We start from the raw sequence: 24,184 nt of genomic DNA, 5'->3' as shown, positions 1-24,184 counted from the left end.
GCAATTTAACAAATCTATGACTGGAGGGGAAGAGGCGGCGAGGGGAGCAGTTAATGAAGAGCGGTGGGAAACTGCAGGCAGGGCGGCCTGCCAGAAACATCCCCGACGCAAACTGGAGCAGGCATCAAAGATTTATGGGGGCATTAATTTTTTATTACGAGGGAACGAGCGGCTCTTCGTGTACATGCGGCACACAAACCGGGAGTGGGGGGTGTTCCAGGATTTGAAAAGGCAAAGAATTACGCCGCTGCATCAAAAGGGGGGGGGAGAGATTTGCTGGAGATAGAAAAATCCCGCAGCCACCTCACAGGCAAAGCTGAATGTCTGCAAAGGCAGCAAGGGAGGAAGGAAGGAGAGGAGGAAGAAGAAGAAACGGAGGGAGAGGAAGAAGGCCAGATTCCCAAAGACAATTCCATCACTGGCTGGAAGCTTCCATTCATTGCATTGCCCCCTTACGATACGATATGATAATCTTTATTGTCATTGTCCCATACAGAACAACAAAATGGGGGGGGGGGGAATCTACATAAGACATTCAAAACCAACAAGCCTGCTATCCCAGAAATCCCAACCTAGTTAGCCCCCTAAAAACTCTGATACCCCATTTTAAAAATACAATATACTCCCACAGAGACTCCTTACAGTGCGTTTAAAACCAAAATCGCATTTGGATAGAAACTGTTTCTCAGGCGGCTAGTCCTAGTCTTTATAACCCTGGACCTTCTTCCAGAAGGCAGAAGCTAAAAGAGTTCATTTCCGGGGTGCGCACTGTCCTGCACTATCTCTGCAGCTTTCTTATGGCACCTGGAAGTGTAGATTTGATCCAAGGTGGGAAGAGTGCACCCAATTATTCTCTCCGCAGTCTTTACAACCCTGGACAGCATTGTTTTTTCCCTGGCCGTGCAGCTCCCAAACCACACACACAGACCATAAGTTAAGACACTCTCCACAGTACAATGGTAAAATGCCATGAACAGGTCCTTTGAGAGATTGTTTTTCCGGAGGATTCTCAGAAAATATAACCTCTGCTGTGCTCTCTTCATCAGGTCTTTGCTGTTTTCTCCCCAGGTTGAGCTCCTTGCAGGAGAAGGCACCTTCTCAAAAAGCAATCTGCTTCTTTTCCGCTGGCCCAGCATGCAGCACGGGAGGGAGATGATCCTGCAAACAGGCTGCAGGGCATTTTACCTCGCCTCTTGTGAACGCCACACTCCCTCCCTACAGGGCATGGCTGAATTTTCCAGTGCTGGGGAGTCTTGCCATCTACGGACAACCTTGTAGGGCTCTCAGCTGGCCTCCATCTCTGAGTCCCAGGTGGGGCTTTCAAGCGCAGCGCAGCCACTGTCAGGCTGAGGGCCTCCCAGCAGCCCCAGGCCGTCCTGGCATGGCAGTTTGATGATAATAAATAATAATAATAAATTTTTATTTATATCCCACCCTCCCCAGCCGAAGCCGGGCTCAGAGCAGCTAACAACAATAAAAGTAACATAGCATTCTAAAATCAATTCAGAATCAAATTAATGGCAATCATTGGGCTGGAGTTCTATGAGAATTACCAAAGAAGGGGGTCAGACTGTGCCTTGGCCAAAGGCCTGGTGGAACAGCTCTGTCTTGCAGTATACCAGGGAACAGACCACAACAGGTACTTAAAGCAACAGAGTGCCTTCCAGCTGTTGTTGGGCTACAACTCCCATCAGCTGCAGTCAGGGATCATGTGAGCTGGAGTCCTACAGCAACCGGAAGATAGCAGTGTTCGAAATTGGCCAGGCCGCATTTTACACCTGGTTATTGGCCACTTAGGGACGCGGGTGGCGATGTGGGTTAAACCACAGAGCCTAGGACTTGCCGATCAGAAGGTCGACGGTTCGAATCCCCGCGACGGGGTGAGCTCCCGTTGCTCGGTCCCTGCTCCTGCCCACATAGCAGTTCGAAAGCACATCAAAGTGCAAGTAAATAAATAGGTACCACTCCGGTGGGAAGGTAAACGGCGTTTCCGTGCGCTGCTCTGGTTCGCCAGAAGCGGCTTAGTCATGTTGGCCACATGACCCGGAAGCTGTACGCCGGCTCCCTCGGCCAGTAAAGCGAGATGAGCACTGCAACCCCAGAGGCGGCCACGACTCGACCTAATGGTCAGGGGTCCCTTAACCTTTTCATTGGCCACTTGCAACCAAGTGAAGCTGCTTGGGCACCAGGGTGGAGCCTGACATCTCCACCTTGAATTGGGACTGTTTTCACACACTCAGACCCCTTCCTGTGGAATGCTATCAGTTATATTTCATCCGCACAATCGGAAGGATTTGCTTCTTCTGCGCAGCCTGAGCAAGAGAAGTCACCATTAAGAAAAAGAGGTCGGGGTAGGCAAAATATGTATGTGGACTGTCCCCGGATCAAGCGATTTTCCTCTTTCAGTTCTTAAAGCTCTTAACTTAGCTCAAGGTTATAATCTGAACTAGCCAGATGTTTAATGGAGAATCAATCACAGTCAGCCCATCAGACAACTAGACATTTCGCTTTTGCAACTATAACCTTGGTTTAAGGGAGCCGCTTGGCACCTAGCTTATAAATCTGAGTTTCTAACACTGCCCCCCCCCCCCCGGCAAATCTTCAATAATGGCCAAACAAGCAAGTGTTTGGCAGACAAGTGATACAGTGGATGGAAAGGAGAAGTGGAGCTTCTCTGTCCTGAAAAGCTGGCCTTGAAGACTCCATCTCACAGATTCCTACTAAGCCCCGAGTAAATGATAAACTTCAAAGCTGAGTAGCGAGGTGGCAATTCAGCCCAAACCCAATGCAATTATCAGTTCCGTTCAGTGGAACTGTTGCCCTGCTCTGAGACATTGCCAAAGACAAAGGACTTCCAAGCTCAGAAGCAGCTCTTGTGGCCCTGCATACAAACATCCTTTGCAAAGAAGGCTATTTATTAAACCTGAGTTCTTTATCCAATTGCTCACTCACTCAAGGAATTATCAGTCGAGTTATTCCCTCCCTTGAGCACGCACCACAGAGAATCAAGTCTGGCTCTGATTCAGGGGGATTAGAGAAAGAAAAAAAAAGGATTGTGGAGAGCTCCAGAAGGGCCTCTCCAAATTGGGAGAGCAAGCAGCAAAACGGCAAATGCAATTCAATGTCAACAAGGGCGAAAAGATCTGAATTTTGCATACACTGTACGTTCATGGGATCTGAGCTGGCCGTGACTGACGAGGAATGAGGCCTTGGGGTAGGAGTGGATAGCTTGAGGAAGACGTCAACACCACGTGCAGAAGACATGAAAAAGGCCAATTCCATGATGGGGATTCATTAGGAAACGGAACGAAGGTGCAGCTGCCCATTATACATCGCTATGGCCCAGACACCACTGCATAGAGTTCTGGCTGCCTCATCTGAAAAAGGGCATTGCAGAGCTTGGAAGAAGCTCAGAAAAGAGGCTACCAAAATGACCAAGGAACTGGAGCAACTTCGCTCTGAGAAGAGGACATGATGTTTGGTGCTTTCTTGTTGAGAAAAAAGGTGAAAAAGAGGGGACATGACAAGAACCTGGAAGTCTGGGAAAGTGGAAAGAGAAAAAAAAGATCATAAGGGGGTGTTAATATGTTTATCTGCTCGTTCACCTGAAGTTGCAGTGATTTCAAGCCGTAGGAAAAAAGAGAGAGCCCAGAAACCCATTGATCAAAGCGAGCCAGGCCGGCGAAGAACAGCTTTCAGCAACTGTGCACTTGGGGGGAAAGGCAGTGGGGTCCCCGACAAAGCCTCAGTCCTGCCGAGAACTTCCTCTTGCCACAACAGGCCAGCCCCTGCCCACAGTAAGCTCAGACCCTTCTTCCAGACAGACAGGAGAGCCATTGAGAAGCAGAAGCAGCCCATGGGGGCAGATTCCTCCAACTGTCACAACCCTCAGGGGGTGCCTTCCGACAAGGCAGGCATTGTATGAAGATAAGGGCCCATTGTGCCCACCCTGGCATCCCTGGGTAAAGGCTTCCTGCGGGCTTATTTTCATATCCGGCATAAAAATAAACTGTGCTCTTCGAGAAACAGAAAAGTTTCCTATTAAAATATGAAAAGATTTAAAGGGAGAGCTTCCAGGCCAAGAAGTTTAAATTTAGACCCCAGTAACCTTGGACGCTGTGCCGTGTGCTCTCAATTCCACGGAGAACAGCTTGCCTGCCACTGAACCGCCGTTGCAGGATGCCAGCTCTGTGGCACCATGAAGGCACTGCCACTGCCTCGAGAGACACCCTTGTCTTGGGCTGGCAGGTGCAACCTCAGTCATCTAGACCCCCCCAGAGTGGCTGGGGCAAACCAGTCAGATGGGCAGCATATTATTATTATTATTATTACTACTACTACAGTGGACGCTTGGGTTGTGAACGTGATCCATGCAGGATGCACGTTCGCAACCCGCAGCGGCATGTCTGCGCAAGCTGCGATTTGGCACTTCTACGCATGTGTAAAGCGCAATTTAGCGCTCCTGTGCATGCGCAACCTCCGAAACCCGGAAGTAACCCGTTCCGGTACTTGCGGGTTTCGGAGCGTCTGTAACCTTAAAAAACGCAACCTGAAGCATCTGTAACCAGAGGCATGACTGTATTCTAATTCTAATAATAATAATAATAATAATAATAATAATAATAATAATAATAATTTATTTGTACCCCGCCCATCTGGCTGTGTCTCCCCAGCCACTCTGGGAGGCTTCCATAGAAACAAAAAATACAGTAAAATATCACAGATTAAAAACTTCCCTGAACAGGGCTGCCTTAAGATGTCTTCTAAATGTCAAGAAGTTATTTATCGCTTTGACATCTGATGGGAATGCGTTCCACAGGGCGGGCGCCACTACCGAGAAGGCCCTCTGCCTGGTTCCCTGTAGCTTTGCTTCTCGCAGGGAGGGAACTGCCAGAAGGCCCTCGGCGCTGGATCTCAGTGTCCGGGCAGAACGATGGAGGTGGAGACGCTCCTTCAGGTATACTGGGCCGAGGCCGTTTAGGGCTTTAAAGGTTAACACCAGCAATTCTTATTCTTATTCTTATTCTTATTATCATTAGCACAAATGTGCAGAACCAGGCCTCTGGAGCTCCTGCAGATTCAAGGGACACAGATTCGAAGCGACAGAAAAAGGACACACAGCGAGAAGGCAAAAAAAGGATGTGTCCACTTGCCAGGGATGCTTCAGCCGCGGTTCCTGTATTGTGGGGGGTTGGGCTAGATGACCCTATGGGGTCCCTTCCAACTCCACAATTCCAGGAAAGATCCTCAAAAAGAGTGGTTTCGCACACTGTAAGTACAATCCAACAACCTCTCTCCATGGAACGGAGTTTAGTAATATTTGAGTTTAAAGTATTTGACAAGTTAAACGTGCATTTTCTGCAAAGAAGCCCTGCAAGGATGGTGAGCAGCAGGAATCCAGCGACAAGCCGTGTGGAGGCTGCAGAGACCCAATTCTGCTTTATTGGGGGGGGGGACCCAACGCAGCACAACCTGCACAGATCACTCAGACATTTTGAACCATCTTTTGTCCTCAATACAAAGCCCCGAGCGGCTGGACTGAGGCCAGAAAATGTCCTGGCAAACCAATAGGCACTTCCACACGCCAAGTTAGAGCTTGAGGGGGGCCTCTGAAAGTGCACACCCCCTGATCTGAAGAGCAAATGCAGTCCCAGCAGAGCAGCCCTGCAGAAGAGAAAAGCTTCTCTCACCCCCCCCCCCCGTACTCAGCTTCAAGCATCTGCATGCAGCCCCCACCACACGGCCGGCTGGGCTGCGTGAGAGAATGAACAAGGCGGGCACACGGGCCCTCTCCTCCTGCCGCGGGAGTCCAAAGTCTCTGCAAAACAAACAGTCACACACCAAGCCTGAGAAGCACAGCCCACACACCTTCTGCCCTCCCAGCTAAGGACACCTTCAGATCACAAGCAAAATCCTCGGGGGAGACCCACTAGTTTCCCCCAACACAACCACCAAACTGGCTATTCAGACACAGGCCTGAAAAGGCACCTGCTGCCCGGGGGTTGCCCACTGCGGGAGCCAAGCCGCAGGCAACTGTCACCTGACGCCATTTCCCTGTGTTACCTGAGTCAGGTGAGTCTGGGCAGGTGCTGGGCCTCTCTGCCTGGCTGCTGCAATGAGCTGGATGAGGGCCAAGGCACCGAAACTGCCATTCAAACGGTGCGCATACATCGCGTCATGTGACCAATTATGTGGGGCAGGGCTCACCTGAGTGCACCCCCCAAAATTTATTCAAGCTGCCACCCCATGCTCTGGTAACCTCCCAACTAGATGATAATAATGATAATGATAATGATAATGATAATGATATTTTTATATCCCGCCCTCCCCTGCCGAAGCCGGGCTCAGAGCGGCTAACAACAATAAAAGTAACACAGCATTCTAAAATCAATTCATTCTAAAACTAATTCAGAATCAAATTGATGGCAACCATTGGGCTAGAGTTCTGTGAGGATTACCAAAGGAGGGGGTCAGGCTGTGCCTTGGCCAAAGGCCAGGCGCAACAGCTCTGTCTTGCAGGCCCTGTGGAAAGATGTCAAGTCCTGCAGGGCCCTAGTCTCTTGGGACAGAGAGTTCCACTAAGTTGGGGCCACAGCCGAAAAAGCCCTGTCTCTGGGTGAGAGCAGCCTAACCTCCCTGTTGCCCGGGACCTCCAAGATGTTTTTGTTTGAAGACCGTAAGGTCCTCCGTGGGGCATACCAGGAGAGGGAGTCCTGTAGGTATGAGGGTCCTAGGCCGTATAGGGCTTTAAGGGTTAAAACCAGCACCTTGAACCTGATCCTGTACTGGGTATAGCACCGGGTGAGGGTGATCCCGCGGCGAGGACCCCGTAAGGAGTCTCGCCACGGCATTCTGCACCCGCTGGAGTTTCTGGGTCAGTCTCAAGGGCAGCCCCGCGTAGAGCGAGTTACAATAATCCAGTCTGGAGGTGACCGTGGCGTGGATCACACTGAAATGTGCCCTTGGTGGAGCCCCAATTGGTGCACAAAGGGCTTTAGAGGCAGGCAGGCAGGCAGGGCTCCGGAGACAAAGGAGAGAGGCATGTGTAGGGTTGGAAGGGACCCCACGAGTCATCTAGTCCAACCCCCAGAAAGGCAGGAATCGCAGCTACGTGTTATTGTCGCTCATCGAGTCTTTCACACTTAGGCACTACACCAAGCTTCATGAGGTCACCGTTTGTTGCTGTTAATGCTACAAAGGCAAAATAAGAGAAAGAGAGACAGTGTCCTATGGGATCCACGCAACCCCAAAGGAACGGTGCTAGCCACCCTACTGCCAGACTGCAGTTCCACATCCCATTTGACCCTCCCCTGCAATGCGCAGCACAGGAACCCCACCAGTCACAGTAAGTCAGCCGGCCTGTAAATCCCTGGAAGTGCCACATCTGCGCAGGGGAGCAAGCAGCCATCGGATAAAACAAGAGGTAGCAGCAACTGCAGCGGGAGCCTTGCAGCCTGCTCTGAGAAGCTGCTGGAAAATCTGAGCCAAACCCCTGGATCAACCCCCACCCCACCGCAGGGCTACTCAGGAGCCACCTGCAGGAAGCAAAGACTGGGCCTTCCAAGGCAAAAATCCTTGCAGCTTTCCTTTGTTGCGTTACACGGTTTTAAGCTTATTTTAACATAACCTGCTCAGCAAGGTAGAAAAGCAGTAGACAAAAATAGCTTAAATAAATAATCACAGCACCGTGCGGGTCTCCGATGAAGGGAGTCCTCAGGCTGCTAATCCAGATGTTTCAGCCCCTGATAGGAAGAGGGTGATTCATCCCAGCCGCAATCCTTTCCCCACTGCCCTGGCAAAAACCATGAATGGGTCCTTTGGGCCAGCTGCCAAGGCCAGGGCAAGGGCATTCCTATGTTTACAGTCACCACCTTCTCCTTGCCGAAGCAGAGAGCTGGGGTGGGCTTTGGCTCAAGCAGCAGCTCCCAAGGAAAGCACGGATCCTGACTCACCTCCCTGAAGGAGGAAGACTTCCTTGCAAACAACGCCTCTTGCTCGGGGAAAGAGGGCAAAAGATTGCGAGACTGAGCCCAGACCTCTTGAGCGCAAAGGTCGGCAACTATATCGCTGCATCACGGAAAAGAGCTGGCTGGGTTTTGGCCCCGGCAGCGAGGGATCCGCCTCCGCAAATGGGTCGCAGGAAAACAGCAAGCAAGCGGGTCTCTCGCAGCTGGCTAAACGCCAAGATGTCTGGGTGATCCCAAAAACAGGAGTTTTATGAATGGCCAACAGCCAACAACTTAATTCTATCACAGCCTGTGCTATCTGCATTTCAGTCCCTCCTTCCGCCTGCCTCTCCAAACACCCACAGCTATAAAAACTCAGGATAAGATAAGACCCCTTGCAGCTGGCCACCTGACAAAGTGGGACTTCCGAGAGCTGCTATCATGGGAAAGGCGTTAAGTTATGTCTTTAAGGTGCCCGACAAAATTGGTTGCCTTTGGAGACACGCCGCGAATTGCCATCCACTGAACAACTCTTCCTCCCTTCCGACCTGGAAGACACCTTTACAAGCTGGCAAACTTGCTTCCGCTCAATCACTGTTTTGGTTTTCTGAGTGCAGGCAGCTGGAGGGGGGGGGGGACATAATGAAGACCTTCATTTATCTCAGCCAACACAAGGAAGTCCCAAGGTGCTGAGACGCAGCAGCAACTGGGCTCCTTCATGCAGCCACTTGGTTTGCTGCCAATAGGTTCCACAGGGAGACTTGAGCTTCTGCTGATGTATTTTGGGGGGGAACACAGCAAGATCTTCACACACCACCTACCCAGCACCGGCACTCTTTTAAATCAGAACAGGAAGTAGACATTTTCGAAAGTTTGGCATCCATTTATTGAACACGGAGGCGAAGGAACTCCCAGAGAAAAACATTCTTGGATAACGTACTTAGAAAGGACACCTGTCTGGAACTAGGGTGCTGTTTTTGCAACTCTGCCACTTTCTCCTCATAGCCTTCCTTGATTTTTCCCCCTTTCTTCTCTTTATTGTTGTTGTTATTGCTTGTTGCGTATAAGAAATGCAAATAAAAGCAATTACAAAGAAGGATGATAATAATAATAATAATTTATTATTTATACACTGCCCATCTGGCTGGGTTTCCCCAGCCACTCTGGGCGGCTTCCAACAAAGTACAGTGGTACCTCAGGTTAAGTACTTAATTCGTACCGGAGGTCCGTTAGCCAAGTCTGTAACCTGAAGCATATGTAACCCGAGGTACCACTGTATTAAAATGCAGTAGTCTGTTAAACATTAAAAGCTTCCCTAAACAGGGCTGCCTTCAGATGTCTTCTAAAAGTCTGGTAGTTGTTGTTCTCTTTGACATCTGGTGGGAGGGCGTTACACAGGGCGGGTGCCACCACCGAGAAGGCCCTCTGCCTGGTTCCCAATAGCTTTGCTTCACGCAGGGAGGGAATCGTCAGAAGGCCCTCGGCACTGGACCTCAGTGTCTGGGCAGAACGATGGGGGTGGAGACGCTCCTTCAGGTATACTGGGACGCTCCTTCAGGTATACTGGGCTTTAAACAAATGTTCCTCCTCCGTTGCACAGACACAAGTGCTGCTAAAAAGAAATTGCTGCTTGACTCTGGAAGGGCGCTGAACCACTGATGTGCAGGGGAGCAAGAAGGACCTAAGAGGATCCCTACTGGATCAGGCCAGTGGCCCACCTAGTCCAGCATCCTGTTAGCACAGTAGCCATCCAGATAGAAACATAGAACTGGAAGGGACCCCAGGGGCCATAGCCTTCTTTGCAATGCAGGAATCACAACTAAAGCCGAGGGCCATTTTCAGATGCCCGTGGGAAGCATGCAAACAGAACCAGAGTGCCAAGAACGCTCTCCTCTCCCGATGGGGCAATCTGGCAGTTGCTCTAAAGGAACCAGACGTTCAGAGCCTTGGGGACTTTGGACCAACTCCTCTTGCACACAGCCTCTGCTGGGGAAGGATCTGGCCTGCCCGCCCCAATGCAAACAAGATAGAGGCAAAAGGGCAACTTCTCTGCGTCTAGAAGCGTACGAGGCAGCAGCGTTCCCTTTGCAGAGAAGGGAGCCTAGAAGACAAGCCCCCAGGTGCTGCGCCCTCATCAAAAGAGACCCCAGAGGAGCAAGAGGTGTCCAGAGGAGGGCAAGCAAAATGGTCAAAGGCCTGGAAACGATGCCTTATGAGGAAAGGCTAAGGGAGCTGGGCATGTTTAGCCTGGAGAAGAGGAGGTTAAGGGGTGATATGATAGCCATGTTCAAATATATAAAAGGATGTCACATAGAGGAGGGAGAAAGGTTGTTTTCTGCTGCTCCAGAGAAGCGGACACGGAGCAATGGATCCAAACTACAAGAAAGAAGATTCCACCTAAACATTAGGAAGAACTTCCTGACAGTAAGAGCTGTTTGACAGTGGAATTTGCTGCCAAGGAGTGTGGTAGAGTCTCCTTCTTTGGAGGTCTTTAAGCAGAGGCTTGACAACCTTATGTCAGGAGTGCTCAGGGGGTTGGACTCGATGGCGCTTGTGGTCTCTTCCAACTCTATGATTCTATGATTCTAAGAGGGTCCTCTGCCGTGGCAGAGAATGTCGCTTGTGAAATGGTCCCCAGCAAGCGTCCTAAGGGCGATGGCAGGATTCGAGCCAGGAACTGACAGCAAGCTTTGCCCTCTCCTGAGCAGTCCACAAGGAATTGGGTGGTAGGCTTCTCAGAGGAAGCCAGGTAGTCTCAGCACCCAGGGCAGGCCCATTTGACACAAAGGAATGACCCCCAGCACACGGCCCACTTCTTAGAGGAGGCTGAGGGGCCCACTAGCAGCCAGCCAGGAAGATGTCCTTGCTAGTGGACTTTCCTACAAAAAAACCAAACCATCGCTGTTGCTCTCTGTGCCGTCACTCACGGCCACTTCAAACACGACCGGTTTCCCACATAGAAGCATGGGGGGTTGTACCCATCTGAGTTCTTTCCATTAAAATTAATGGACCTAAACTAGCCACATCCATTCATTTCCATGGGTCTAGTCCGAGAATGTTATTAGGGCTGGACGCAAGCCACCGTCTCTGGAGGGCTTGGAAAAAGAACAATTGCCTTGAAGGACTGGACGTGTGTGTAATTGGAGAGTCCTCAGGACAACCTTTTTACAAGCAGAAAATTATTTTCATTTCTGCCAATTGAGAGGCCATTCTGACATGGTCCAGTGCGTGGGGCTCTGTCCTGCCTCCAGAAACACGGGCCGCTTCACGTGCTCTCTCTCGCACATTATTTTCCGCGACGGAAGAGCCTTCCTGATGGAGCTGCTGGTCATCTGGTCCTCAGCATTATAATAATAATAATTTATTATTTATACCCAGCCCCTCTGGACTGCTTCCAACAAAATATTAAAATTCTTTCAGCACCGGGGGGAAAACATTTTCTGTCACTACAAGGAAGCACAAAACTATTTTGCCACCTGGTTCCCTCAGCCCATCTATCTCCCAATGCCTCCCACATTCAAAAAAACAAAAAACAGATATAGTTCTTATTGAGGAAAACAAAAAAAACCACAAGCATAGCAGTTCACCAGTTACAAACTGCATGTCTAGTGACACAACAGCATACAAAAAGATCTTTATTTCACCCTCTCAAAAGGCAAAGTGACGCAAGCTCTGCCGTCAAGTGCAACACCTGTCAGATACAGTGGTGCCTCGCAAGACGAAATTAATTCGTTCTGCGAGTTGTCTTGTGAATTTTTCGTCTTGCGAAGCACAGTTTCCCATAGGAAATGCATTGATGGTTTCCCATAGGAATGCATTGACGGTTTTAAGAAAAAGGCGAAAGACGTTTTCGCCTTGCGAAGCAAGCCCATAGGGAAATTTGTCTTGCAAAGCAACTCAAAAACCAAAAAACTCTTTCGTCTTGCGAGTTTTTCGTCTTGTGAGGCATTCGTCTTGCGAGGTACCACTGTATATCAGCTAGGCCCCCAGGCGGACCTTAAACCTAGGTTGCAGTCGCCACAACAAAATGTTGATTCGCCAGGGGGTTGGACTAGATGACTCTCAGGGTCCCCTCCAACACTCCAATTCTGTAATCTCAGCTACGTTGCCTGCCTGTAGCTGGCTCTTACAACAAGGGAGTCCCAGAGTGCAAGAAGGAGAATACACACAGTTGAAATGGAAATGATATTAACTATGGACTACTGGATTCAATGGGGCTTAATCTCAGGAAAGTAGAAGTGAGTTTAGTTGAACTGAGTGGGGCTTACTCATGCATAGAATTGCAGTTGGCTCTTTGAGTGGGGAAGAAGATGCAACTTGACTAGTAAATCACATGAATTACTCTTAAACTTGTAGAAAACAGACTATATTGTTAATTGTATGCAAGTTTAATTAGTATTTTTACTAAATCTTCTCTTGTAAATTTTAAATTTGCCCCTAAAACTGCATAGTACATTAATATATTCTCCAGAAATCTTTAATGGTTTCGTTGAAGCATGCTATCATTGAGTTAATTTTTCATATAATGACATGCATCAAATTTAGATTTTTTTTTGTTACTGTTCAGTATGTTCCCAGATTGTTTGCATTCACTATGACTCATCACTGTATTTTGGATTGTCCTGGACCTGAATACCACCATTTGGTATTCAAGCCCCAAACCAAAGTCCTGTTTGGTTGCATTTTGGCTTGCCTGCTGATGAAAGTGATTATTTCATCAGTACGTGGTGATTTAGACAGCTAACATAGTTGCAGTTGCCAGGACATTACCACGTTCGCCTCTACGTAGCTCCATCTTATTTCAGATATCAGTATATCGTGGTGTTTAGCTGGCGATATATCACGAAGTTGAAAACCAGATATCGCCCAGCGCTAGCCATAAGGCTAAGAAGTAAGGCCTCCTTAGTGGTGGCAAATGTCAAGTAATCCTCATCGGCATGGAATGATTCTGCCATTTGCTTTCTTGTTCTGCTGGGCAAAAGCGCAGAGCAGGTGCAAATGCCCAGGCGATGACATGGAGCCAGAGAACAACCCCCAGCCAACAGAGTCACCAGGGAGAGGTGGCAGGAGGGCCTCCCAGGCTGTAGGTTTGCAGTCTGTTCCCATGCAACACCTGATGGGATGCAAGATGGAGAAGGGGGTTTCACCAAGCTGGCTTCCCTCATCTCTCCCTCTCCAACCTCTGCTTAAAAACCTCCAAGGAAGAAGAGTCCACCAAAGGTGTCCCTTCCACTGTTGAACAGCTCTCACTGTCAGAAGATAATTCCTGACGTTTAGTCAGAATTTCCTGGAGTTTCCGTTCTGGTAACTTGAAGCCATTGTTTTGGTCCTCGCCTCCCGAGGAGGAGTAAACAAGCTTACTTCATCTTCCGTGGGACAGTCCTTGAGATATTGAAGGTGGCTCATATCTCCTCTCAGTCTCCTCTTCTGCAGACGAAACATACCCAACTCCTTCAACCGTTCCTCATAAGGCTTCGTCTCCAGAACCTTGATCATCTTGGTCGCTCTTCTCTGCACACATTCCATCTTGTCAACATCCTTCTTAAATTGTGGAGCCCAGAGCTGGATACAGTATTTCAGATGTGGTCTGACCAAGGCAGAAGAGAGTTGGACTATGACTTCCCTTGATCTGAACACTAGACTTCTGTTGATGTTTCTTAGAACAGCAATAGTGGTTTCCCCCCTGCTGCATCACATGGTTGACTCATGTTACAGTAAGTTTGTGGTCTCCTATGAACCCTCGATCCTTTTCACACGTACAGTGTGAAAACTACTGGAAAACCAGGTGTCCCCCATCTTATATTGGTGCAGCAATTCTTCCTTACATTTGTCCCTATTGCAATTCATTTTGTTAGTTTGGGCCCTTTGTTCAAGTTGTTTTAAGGGCATTGAACAACAATGGGCCCAGGACAGAAACCTGCGGCACCCCACTAGTCACTTTTCCCCAGTATGACGAGGAACCATTAATGAGTACTCTTGGGGTTCAAATCAGTCAACCAGCTACAAATCCACCTAACAGTTACCTTGTCTAGCCCACATTTTACTAGCTTCTTTGAAAGAATACCATGGGGGACTTTGTCACATGCCTTACTGAAATCAAGATACACTACGTTCACAGCATTCCCCTGATCCACCAAGCTTGCAAGTCTATCGGGAAAACAATTTAGATTCATCTGGCATGACTTGTTTTTGAGAAAACTATGCTGGATCTTAATCACAGCATCATGTTCTAAACGCTCAAACCGATCTTTCTAAGACCTTTCCTGGTATCAATGTTGAGCTGACTGGTTGGTTGTTATCTGGGACCCCCCCCCCCCTTTTCACCATTTGCCCTCCTCCAATCTGTAGGGACCTCACCTGTTTTCCAAGAATTCTTGAAGATTGATAGACAGAGGCTCTGAGATTAGATCTGCAAGCTCCTTTAGTATCCTTGGGTGCAGCTCATCAAACTCCGGAGATTTGAATTCATTTAAAGTAGCTAGATGTTTCCTTACTCCCTCTTTTCCTATCTTGGGCTGCAGCTCCCTCCTAACATCACTGATTCTGTTATCACCAGGTTGGGCATCACCTTCCTTTTGGGTGAAGACAGAGACAAAGTAGGTGTTGAGCAGTTCCGCTTTCTCTCTGTCACCGGGTAGCATTTCTTTGTCTTCTCCGTGCAGAGGAACTGCTACTTGCTTGTTCTTCCTCTTGCTTCAAATAAAGCTGAACAAATCTTTGGTTATTATTTTTAACCTCTCTTGCAAGCCTGAGCTCATTCTGAGCTTTGACCTGCTTGTTGTTCTCCCTGAAACTATTACCTGCTTGTTTATACTCTTTATTTGTGATTTCCCTTTTCTTCCCTTTCTTATACATGCCCTTCTTAAATCTCAGCTCATCTATAAGCTCCTTATGCAGCCATACTGGTTTCTTTAGATCCTCTTTTCTTTGTGGCTGAAATTGTCTATGTTTGTGTCTTCAATATTTCACCTTCAAGAAACTCCCATCCAACTTGGACCCCCTTCTCTCTAAGTATTTCTGACCATGGGAGCTCACACAGTAGTTCCTTAAGCTTTTTGAAATTGGCTTTCTTAAAGTCCGCAGCGTGTGTCCAACTACATGCAGCCTTCCCTTGCCTCTGTATCGTGAAACCCAAGAGGACATGATCACTTCCTCCCAAGATTTCCAATTCCAACCTGTTTCAATAATTTGGGGACAGCAGCTCTAGCACTAGGTGAGTTTTGGGGGCTCGAGAAGCTGGAAGCTTAACTCAGAAGCCCAATCCTGCCCCAGGCTAATTTTCAGGAGACCCACTTTGCTGAAGGTCACATGGGAAAGCTCCCAGGAGAGATTTTGCCTTCTTCACAGAAATGGAGGTCCTGGGAGAAGGAATTGGCAGAAGCTCTCTCTCTGCTATTAAACAACCTTGTTCCTGCAGCCTGCCATTTAATTAAGATCTACTTATCTTCAGCACGAGAGAGATTGCTTGCTACGTTCCTGGAACTCGCCATCGCAGGCTGCCTGCTAATGTGGACGTTGGCGGACGCCTTCCTGCTGGCAGAATACCAATCAAAGACAAGCACGCTGAACCTCAGTCCCTCCTGCATCCGACAACAATTGACTGTCGGATGCAGGAAGGCCTTGGAGTGGAGGGGAATTGCCAAGGCCCTCGGAATGAAACCCAACTGCTGAAGCCAAAATCCAGTCTGCAGAACGGGACACCTTTTGCCACTCGCTGCCACCAAGCAGATCTGGATACTGCCAGGCGAAATGGAAAGGAGAACCTGCACCAAAGGCCTCACAGCCTAGAAGGGCCAGGAAGGAGGAAATGGGACTGGGTATAAACTCCGCTTCCAGGCTCCAAACCAAGGCATCGCCCACCAAGGAAGACTCCCCAAGATACACTGAGCTCTGTGGCTTTAAGAGCTGCCCTTGGAGACCAACATGCCCTTGTGCAACAGAAACACAGGAAGCAAAGTACCATATTTTTTGCTCTATAAGACTCACTTTCCCCCTCCTAAAAAGTAAGGGGAAATGTGTGTGTGTCTTATGGAGAGAATGCAGGCTGCGCAGCTATCCCAGAAGCCAGAACAGCAAGAGGGATTGCTGCTTTCACTGCGCAGCGATCCCTCTTGCCGTTCTGGCTTCTGAGATTCAGAATATTTTTTGTTTTGTTTTCCTCCTCCAAAAACTAGGTGCGTCTTATAGAGCAAAAAATACGGTAAAACTAATGGTCCATTTGCCTCAATACTGTCTACACTGACTGGCAGCAGTGGCTTGCCAGGGTTCCAGGCGCAGGAGTCTCTCCCGGCCCCAGCTGGAGATGCCATTGGGGATGGACCTTCTGTGTGCAAGGCAAGTGGCCCCACCACTGAGCTACGGTGGTCCTTCCCCAACAGAGAGGCACAGCACCAACAGTTGTGATCGATGGGAGTCAATCAAAGGGCTGGGATTCGAAGCTCAACCGCCTGCTTTTGGGAAAGCTAGCACCAAACCCCCATGAGCTGACAGCAAAAAGAGAAAGCTTTGCTAAGGGGGGGTTGACGCCAGATCTTTTGTGGGTGGCTTACAGATTGATGGGCCACAGCTGAGTGGCAGAGCTCTCAAACGCAGAGGAAAGTGGGGGAAGGAACACTCTGTAAGGCGTCAATCGCAGGGGGCAGGAATGAAACAAATCTGATGGGGGGGGGAGAGAGAAAATTCAACAGGACACGAGTTTTAAAGTCTCTCTTCTCCTGCTCAAATCCCCCCAGATCCCCACACAGAAAAACTAACCACGCATCCTGTGAGCTCAACTGCAGCGTGCCTCCAGAGAAGATTTCCGCCGCGAACAGAAGGTGGAATTTGCAAGAACCAAGAGTCCAAGTTGAAAACAGCTTGTGAAGCTCTTGGAAACAGAGGTAGCCGTGCCAGAGCGCCGGCACTCTCCCTGAAGCTCACGTCTCCACTGGAAGCCCCCTGCAATCCTCTGCAGGGCAGCCGGAGCTTCGGTTTGACAGGGAAAAGCATCCCACAAGCGAACTTAAAGACTTTATTATTATTATTAAATTTTATTTATACCCCGCCTTCCCTAGCCGAGACCGGGCTCAGGGCGGCTAACACCAGTATAAAACAATTGATTGAAATAAAACTTAAAAACAAGATTAAAATACAGCATTAAAATGCAGCCTCATTTCAGTAGGAACTCAGATCAAAAACTTGGGGGGCGGGGATGAAAACGTAAAGTCTTCACCAAGGCCAACTGTCCAGACTGGTCCTATGTGGGCCGGAAAAGCCAGGGAAGTCCCCAAATAGGAGTTCCATCACAGAAGAAGAAAGAAAAAAGGAAGAGGGGGAGGGGATCAATTTGATTCCAAGCCAAAGGCCAGGTGGAACAACTCTGTCTTACAGGCCCTGCGGAAAGAAATCAGATCCTGCAGGGCCCCGGTCTCATGAGACAGAGCATTCCACCAGGCCGGAGCCAGTGTTGAAAAGGCCCTGCCTCTGGTTGAGGCTAATCTGACTTCCTTGGGGCCCGGGACATCTAGGGTGTTGCTATTTATGGACATTAAGGTCCTCCGTGGGGCATACCGAGAGAGGCGGTCCCGTAGGTACGAGGGTCATAGGCCATGAAGACTTGCAGATTTATGGGGTGGTCAATGACTTAGAATGAAGCGGTGGCACGGAGGCAAGAAGGATTTGACTGGCAAGCCCTGCTCATGTCTGCTCAAGAAGCAGACTACAAAACTGACGGCAGACTCTATCTCCACCATTCTACCTTAAACAGGTTAAAGTGGGGCGGGGGGGGGGACAAAACACAGAGGCAAGAGGGTGTTATTTTTTTTCAGTAAATCCAGACTTCCATCCAGGTAAGGATGCTGTCTTGAAAGCTACCCTCAGAGGTGCCTTTGGACAGGTGAGTTCAGCAGCAGGGAGTTAATACGTTCAGCCTGCAGCAGCTCCCACCCGATCTGGGAACCTCTGCACAGGTTCCCCTTCTTCCCTACAGAAGTAAACACTGGTACTTACTGCAAGTTCCTTCTCTGTCGGGAGAAAGGCGGATTTCCAGCTTTTGGAATTAGCCGGGTGCCAGTCGCATTTTGAGAGTGTCAACTGACCTTTTGCGACAGGATGGAGATGGCCAGGCGCCAGCTACCCTTGGCACCTGGCTTAGCACCTCCACCTGCCTGGTCTGCCAAGGCACAGTGGCAGCAAAAGGCTTGTCATTTTTTTGCTGCCATGCGAATCAGGTTTTTGCAGGGTAGCGCGCTAGCAAAAGACAGATCTTTTGCTGCCATGCTACCCTCCAGACACCGATTCACCCACAGCAATTGCTGTTGTTGTTGTTATTTTGGTGTGGGGCTGCCTGGTCTGGTAGCAGGGCAGCAACCAAGAAAATTTGGCGCCTAGCCATTTTGTTTTGGCACGCACAACCTAGGTCCCAGCAGCCACATGGCTCCTAGCGTCCCATTCCCATTTTCTAACCCTAGGAGTCTCACCCATCCTGACAGGCCTTGCATAGCAGACCCTCAGTACAGGGAGCGTGAAGCCCACAAGAGACCCTCAAGGCAAGGCGTGCACAGGGATTCTCACTGAATTGCCCCCGTATTTCTCTACGCATCAATATCCTTTCTTCCCTTTCTGGCCTCTCTTTGCTGCCTTTTCTTCTATACCTCTTTTAACTCTAAGTTCAAGCCTCTCCCGTGCTTTACTTGCACATGAAGCGAACTGGGAGGCGGCCGTCCAGCCCACTCTCGCATTTCATCTTCCTGGCAGTAGAGTGAAGTGGGTGGTGGTAGCCCACATGCTCAGGCTGTTCCTGGCAGCGGCGTCTGCACAAGAGAACGGCCCAATGGATGGTTGCCCCAAGGCTTGTGTGCGTCTCCTCTTTCTGTCTCACTCAGTGGGGCAAGGGCAGCCCAGGCGCTCCATGCACGACAAAGGCTTCGCTTTATTAAGGCTCCTGTCGCAAGCGCAGCCCCCTGCCAGTTTGGTGTAGTGGTTAAGAGCGGTAGTCTTGTAATCTGGGGAACCGGGTTCGCGTCTCCGCTCCTCCACATGCAGCTGCTGGGTGACCTTGGGCCAGTCACACTTTTTTGAAGTCTCTCAGCCCCACTCACCTCACAGAGTGTTTGTTGTGGGGGAGGAAGGGAAAGGAGAATGTTAGCCGCTTTGAGACTCCTGAAGGGGAGTGAAAGGCGGGATATCAAATCCAAACTCTTCTTCTGCCTTGCTCCCGATCCGGAAGGGATCCAGAAGAGCCCCAGAACCCTGAGGGTCCAATCCCATTTCACTAGGTCCCCATTCTACAACCCCTCCTCTGAATAATGAAGGCACCTCGCCAGGGGCAGCCGCCCTTATGGGTGGGTCTCAAACCCCGCAACTTCTAGGAGAGTTTACTGCAGTCACTGGGGGGTCACAGCAGGAGCACACGACAACCATGCGAACATATGGCAAAAGATTACGAAATGCATCCCCAAATGCAAGCTTCCTGAGTCAGAGAAAGTTGAAGGTACCTGGACCACTGTATGCACTGTTTTTGGGAACTGCAAGTGGGCTTCCCAGGAAAGGCATCTGTGAGAACAGGATGCGGCACTAGATGGGCCTCTTGGGCCTGATCTGGCAAAGGCTCTTCCTATGTTCTTAATAGGACAGAAGCTAGAGATCTCCCAGTGCATCCCACAGAAAAGGGAAAGCATGGAGGTGATGTCTCTCACACTGGAGAAGGGGAAGTGTGACCACCCCACACAAAAGAAATATTTTGAGGAGGATTCACTGATTTCTAACCCTGCCTCCCATGAACAATTTTGGCTATAAAATTGGGAATTTGATCCCAGGCAGCCAAGGGGCAGCCGTGTGCAGATCAGAGGCAGGATTCAGGCAACGTATTAAGACTTCCGAGCTACAGAGAATCCCTCACAGCCCATAACTGCCGCCCTGCACCTTCCGCCCATTTCACTTTCAGGTGCCTGCAGCAGGAATGTTTGGGAGGCAAACACTGCAGGGGAGTGGCTGTTTGCTTAAGGACAGCTACCCCTGCCTGGAGAGTCATTTGTGTACCTTTAGAACAAACAGAAACTCTCCCATTTGGACTCTCTGGCTTTGTTCCTCTTAAAGGCAGGCTGATGCTGACCCAAGCCTGGGAGCACACCTCACTCTCAACAGGTGCTCACTTTAGGCCTTGGAGACAGGAAGGCATCTGAATTCTCCCCACGCTTCTGAGCTGGACAACTGTTTCCGACACTTGGGCACACCTGTGCATTTGTCCTGCTGGACTTGCACCTATTGCACACGAGGGAAACCGTATTTTAAGTCTATGGAACTGGACACTGCAGGCGACACAGCAAGCGTTTCAGCAGCCAGTTTTGCACCGGTCCCCATTCACGCCAACCCTCTCGCCTTTTCCCCACTGCACCTAAAAGTCTAAATTGTAGGGGTGATATGCAACTGACCTTGCCAGGTGAAAGGGGTGCAGATAAGGAGGGCTTTTTGGTTGCTTTCAGCCCAGTGATTCTGGAAGCTCTCCTAACAAAGGCAGCAGCAGAGAAGCCGGCGCCTGGCCTGGCCTGCCACTGCTAAGGTCCAGGTCTGGGCAACAGACACGGTTCCAGGCCTCACTGTGAGAGCAGGGTGCTGACTAGATGGGCCCCCTCTTTGGGTCCCTCTCTGGGTCTTCTTAAGGACTTGGGACACCTGCTTGCTCCAACTGCATGCAACAGACACCTGCTAGACTCGCATGCCAAACACCGAGTTGTTCACATGCCCATCACCACAGCATGTACAGGCCGCCACCACAGACCGCCAACCCCCAGTCTCCTCTCCCACATAAACACAGAAGCAGGCACCCAGGATTTCAAAGACTAAAACTATCCCCGCACTTGCTCTCTTCTGGTGCACCATTTGCAGGCCCTTATCAGACCCCTGTTTATTTGCCTCCCTTCCCTGGTAAACAATCCCAATCTTCCCAGACACTCCCAGGATTTTCTGCATCCCCTTCTAAGAGCCACTTTCCTCCCCGGCACCCAGACAAACAATAGGGGGGTTATTAAGTCGGTGTCTGACAGTACCCTGCCCCTAATGCTGCAAATCCCCCTGCTCTGGCTGCTGCCTCCGCCTCCTGGTGCAGCTGTTCCTTGCAGAGAGTATAATGGAGCCAATACCTTCAGGCAAAGCGAGCAAGTTTAACCCCCCCCCCCTTAAATGTCATTTTTGTCTGTTTGGATTCCATTTTTTCGATTCAGCTTCTCTGGCAACACATTGACCCTTTGATTGGAGATCCACCCCACAGAGAAAACCCAGAGCTGTTTGTAAAGAGGGGGGTGGGGGTGGGAATTACCTAGGCAGTCCGAACAGCCTCAGCCCCAAAGATCACACGGCTAATGCCATCTGGAAATCAGTGTCATGTTTTGGCAGGTCAGCACAAGCGAGATTAGGAAGAGGACCCGCTGCATTCCTCACTAAATCTCTCTCACAGCACATCAAACTCTGTCCCCTTTGTAGTCACCAGTCGACCGACATTATGATAAAGCCCGGCCAAAGTCACCATGGAGGGAGACGTCGTGCCAACTTCGGGGCTGGAGCAGAGCAACTGCTGTTCCTCCGGCAGCCAAAGAGCCACCCAACTTCCTGGAAGGAAAGTGTGCACCTTGGCCAGGCGGATGCCAGACAGGAGACCTGGCAGGCTTCACCCATGCCTCCAGTGCAACACAAACCAGACTGCACCCCTTTGCCAGGAGGGGAGAGAAAAAATGTCAGCATGAGAATTACACAACTTAGCCCTCCTCTTCAAAGAGGGCAAAAGCAAGCATCTCCCTATGCCAACTCCTGCCCCACGGGACAGATTGGAGAGATGGCAAACAAATACCAAACTGGAAATTGAGGCTCCCCCCCCCCCTCCACCAATCATGTTTTCTCAGGCAGCACCAGACCCGGCCTGAATAGGCGATTGTCTGCAAAATTAGGTCAGGAAAGCCCTGCAGAGGCTCCCACTGGGGAGAAGCTCGAGCTGCTGCACCAGATCCCACATTTCGCAGTTGCTTAGAGAGGAGAGCTCACGGAGCCAGGCACTCAGCCCACGAGTACAAAGCTGCCCGGAGTTGGCGTGTGTGGAGTCGGGGTCTTTGGGTGGGAGAAGCGGGGCAGATGCAAAGTCAGCAAGGCAGATGGACAAACAGCTTGCGGGGCTGAGCAATTGATGGGAAGGGCGCAGGCATGGGGGGGGGGGGCGCAACTCCGAAGCTCTTCTGGGGGTGGCTTCGCTTTCGCCCCGGGACACGAGGAAAACCTTTTCCTTGAAAGAAAGAGCGGGCCCTGCAGGCGCTCAGGGAAGCCCTGCTTCAGTTGCGATTCTTGCATTGCAGGGGGCTGGACTAGATGGCCCTTGGAGGTCCCTTCCCAACCCTAAGCCCCCGAAGCGGGTCCGGGCGTGTTTCCTGCCCGCTGCAGGAGCCGCCCGGCGCCCCGCCCCCTTCCTCCAGGGACCGCCCCTTCCGTTCCCCCGGAGCCACGCGCGCGCCCTCCCCGCTCCCCCCCCCCGCAGCCCCGGTGGAAACGGGGAGCGAGGAGAAGCCCTCTCGCGCGGGGGCCGCCGGGAAGCGTAGTCCCTCCCGCGCCGCCGTCCCTGAGGGGCCCGAGCCAGCGGACTACGGCTCCCAGGAGGCCCCGCGCGGCTCCCCCCGCCCCCCGGCGCTGTGTTCGTGCGGCGAGGCGGGAGCGGGGACCGGAGCGGCGGGAATGGGGGGCGACGAAGAGGAGGAAGCGGCGGCTCTGAGGGAGAGAAGGCGCCGGGGCTGAGGGGAGAGGAGTCCGGGAGGCGGCGGAGCAGTCGAAGGAGGGAGCGGAGGGCAGTCGCGGCAGGTCCCTTCGCCTTTCCCCGCGTGTCCCCCCCCCCCGTCCCCAGGGGGCGAATGGCGGCGCCCAACGGTCGCTCTGGGACGAGGCTGACGAGGCGCGCGCGGAGGGAGGGGGGTCGAGCGGAGGCGCGGACTCACCTGGCGGACGAGGGGGGGGGGAGCGCGAGGCGGCGCCGCGAAGAGAGGATTCAGCTGCTCTGGCCGGGCTCGGCCGCGCTCACTCGCCTAGGGGAGGGCGGGGCCACGGGAGGAAGCTCCGCCCCCTCGCCTCGCCTCTTCGCGCCGCTCATGGGGGCGGGGGGCGGAGTCAGAGCGGAGCCCCGCCTTTTCCTCGCCTCTAGTGAGTGTCGAAGCGCGAGCGGAAGAGGGGGCGGAGCCGTAAAATAGAAGCCCCGCCCTCCCGTCGCCGGAGCTCGGGCCTGGTTTGCTCGCTCAGGGAGAGGGTGGCGCCGCCGCGGGAAGCTCCGCCCCTCGGCTTGAGGGGCCGCCGCGCGTCTTAAAGGCGCAGGACTCCTCTGAAGGCGAGAAGGCGAGCCTCGTGGGGCGGCCGAGCACCCCGAGCGAATGGGGCGGCAGTGGCGGCCCTGGCCCGCCTTCTCCTCCGTGCTGCGGGAGATCCGAGGGAGAGGCTGCCCCTGACTATGTGCAGAGTTCCTTCTGCGGCCGAAGCCGCTTCTAGAAACCAGGAAGAAAGTGGGTCTTAAACACGGGGAAACGGCCGGAGTGAATGTGCACGTGTGAATCCTGTGCATTGGCCCACTTAAGGCCATGACTGGAGGGTTTCCTTATTTTAAAAAAATCTAAACCTAACCCTACCCCAAAAAACTCCTACCCCCAAAAGGGAGCTGGCATACTTTGCCTGCAGCTGTTTCTCCAGACTCCAGGCTTTCCCTTGACTTGTGAGGACATGCTGCCCAACTCCTGGCACTCGTAAGGCGCCAAACTAGCATTCCCAGCCCAGCTGGAAAGGGGAGGAGCTTTGCACCCAGGGCAGAAATCCAGGCACCTGCAGCAGCCGCTGACTCTCTGGTCCAGGTGGAGGCAGCTGTGGCCACACCTGAGCACAGCCAGGTGATCCTCAGTCTGGCTTCAACCCTAAAGGGGCTTCAGAACCACCACCAAAGGAACACAAGTGAACATCAAATAGAACCTGCCCAAACGACGCTGACACAAAAACCCACACATACATTAAGCAAAATAGAAATATCACCTCCCGACCCCACCCACCATGGCCCCCTTTACCTCTCCCCACCCCCTTTATCTTCCTTATGTAACCCTAAGCCTCTGGGTCCCCAGATGTTGTACTACAACTCCCATCACCCCTAGCTAGCCAGAGCTTGGGGATGATGGGAGTTGTAGTCCAACATCTGGGGACCCACAGGTTGAGAACCGCTTGCTCCAGACCAACCACAACTGGACACACAGCCC

The 24,184-nt window shown here is 51.3% G+C and overlaps 1 protein-coding gene across 1 annotated transcript in view; it reads right to left on the bottom strand.

Annotated features, from left to right (window-relative positions):
• Nucleotides 1-22,981, bottom strand: part of SIPA1L3 (signal induced proliferation associated 1 like 3) — a 115,022-nt gene extending 92,041 nt beyond the window's left edge. Inside the window, exon 1 of the mRNA XM_083454707.1 lies at nucleotides 22,895-22,981. The gene's annotated coding sequence lies outside the window, so the exon portion shown is untranslated. The remainder of the gene's footprint in view (nucleotides 1-22,894) is intronic.
• Between the last annotated feature and the right edge of the window lie 1,203 nt (nucleotides 22,982-24,184).

The sequence above is a fragment of the Podarcis tiliguerta genome, assembly GCF_965153285.1.
Source record: "Podarcis tiliguerta genome assembly, chromosome: 8".
Classification (NCBI taxonomy): Eukaryota; Metazoa; Chordata; class Lepidosauria; order Squamata; family Lacertidae; genus Podarcis; species Podarcis tiliguerta.
The sequence above is the reverse complement of the archived record's forward strand: the minus strand, read 5'-3'. Positions and strand labels throughout refer to the sequence as shown.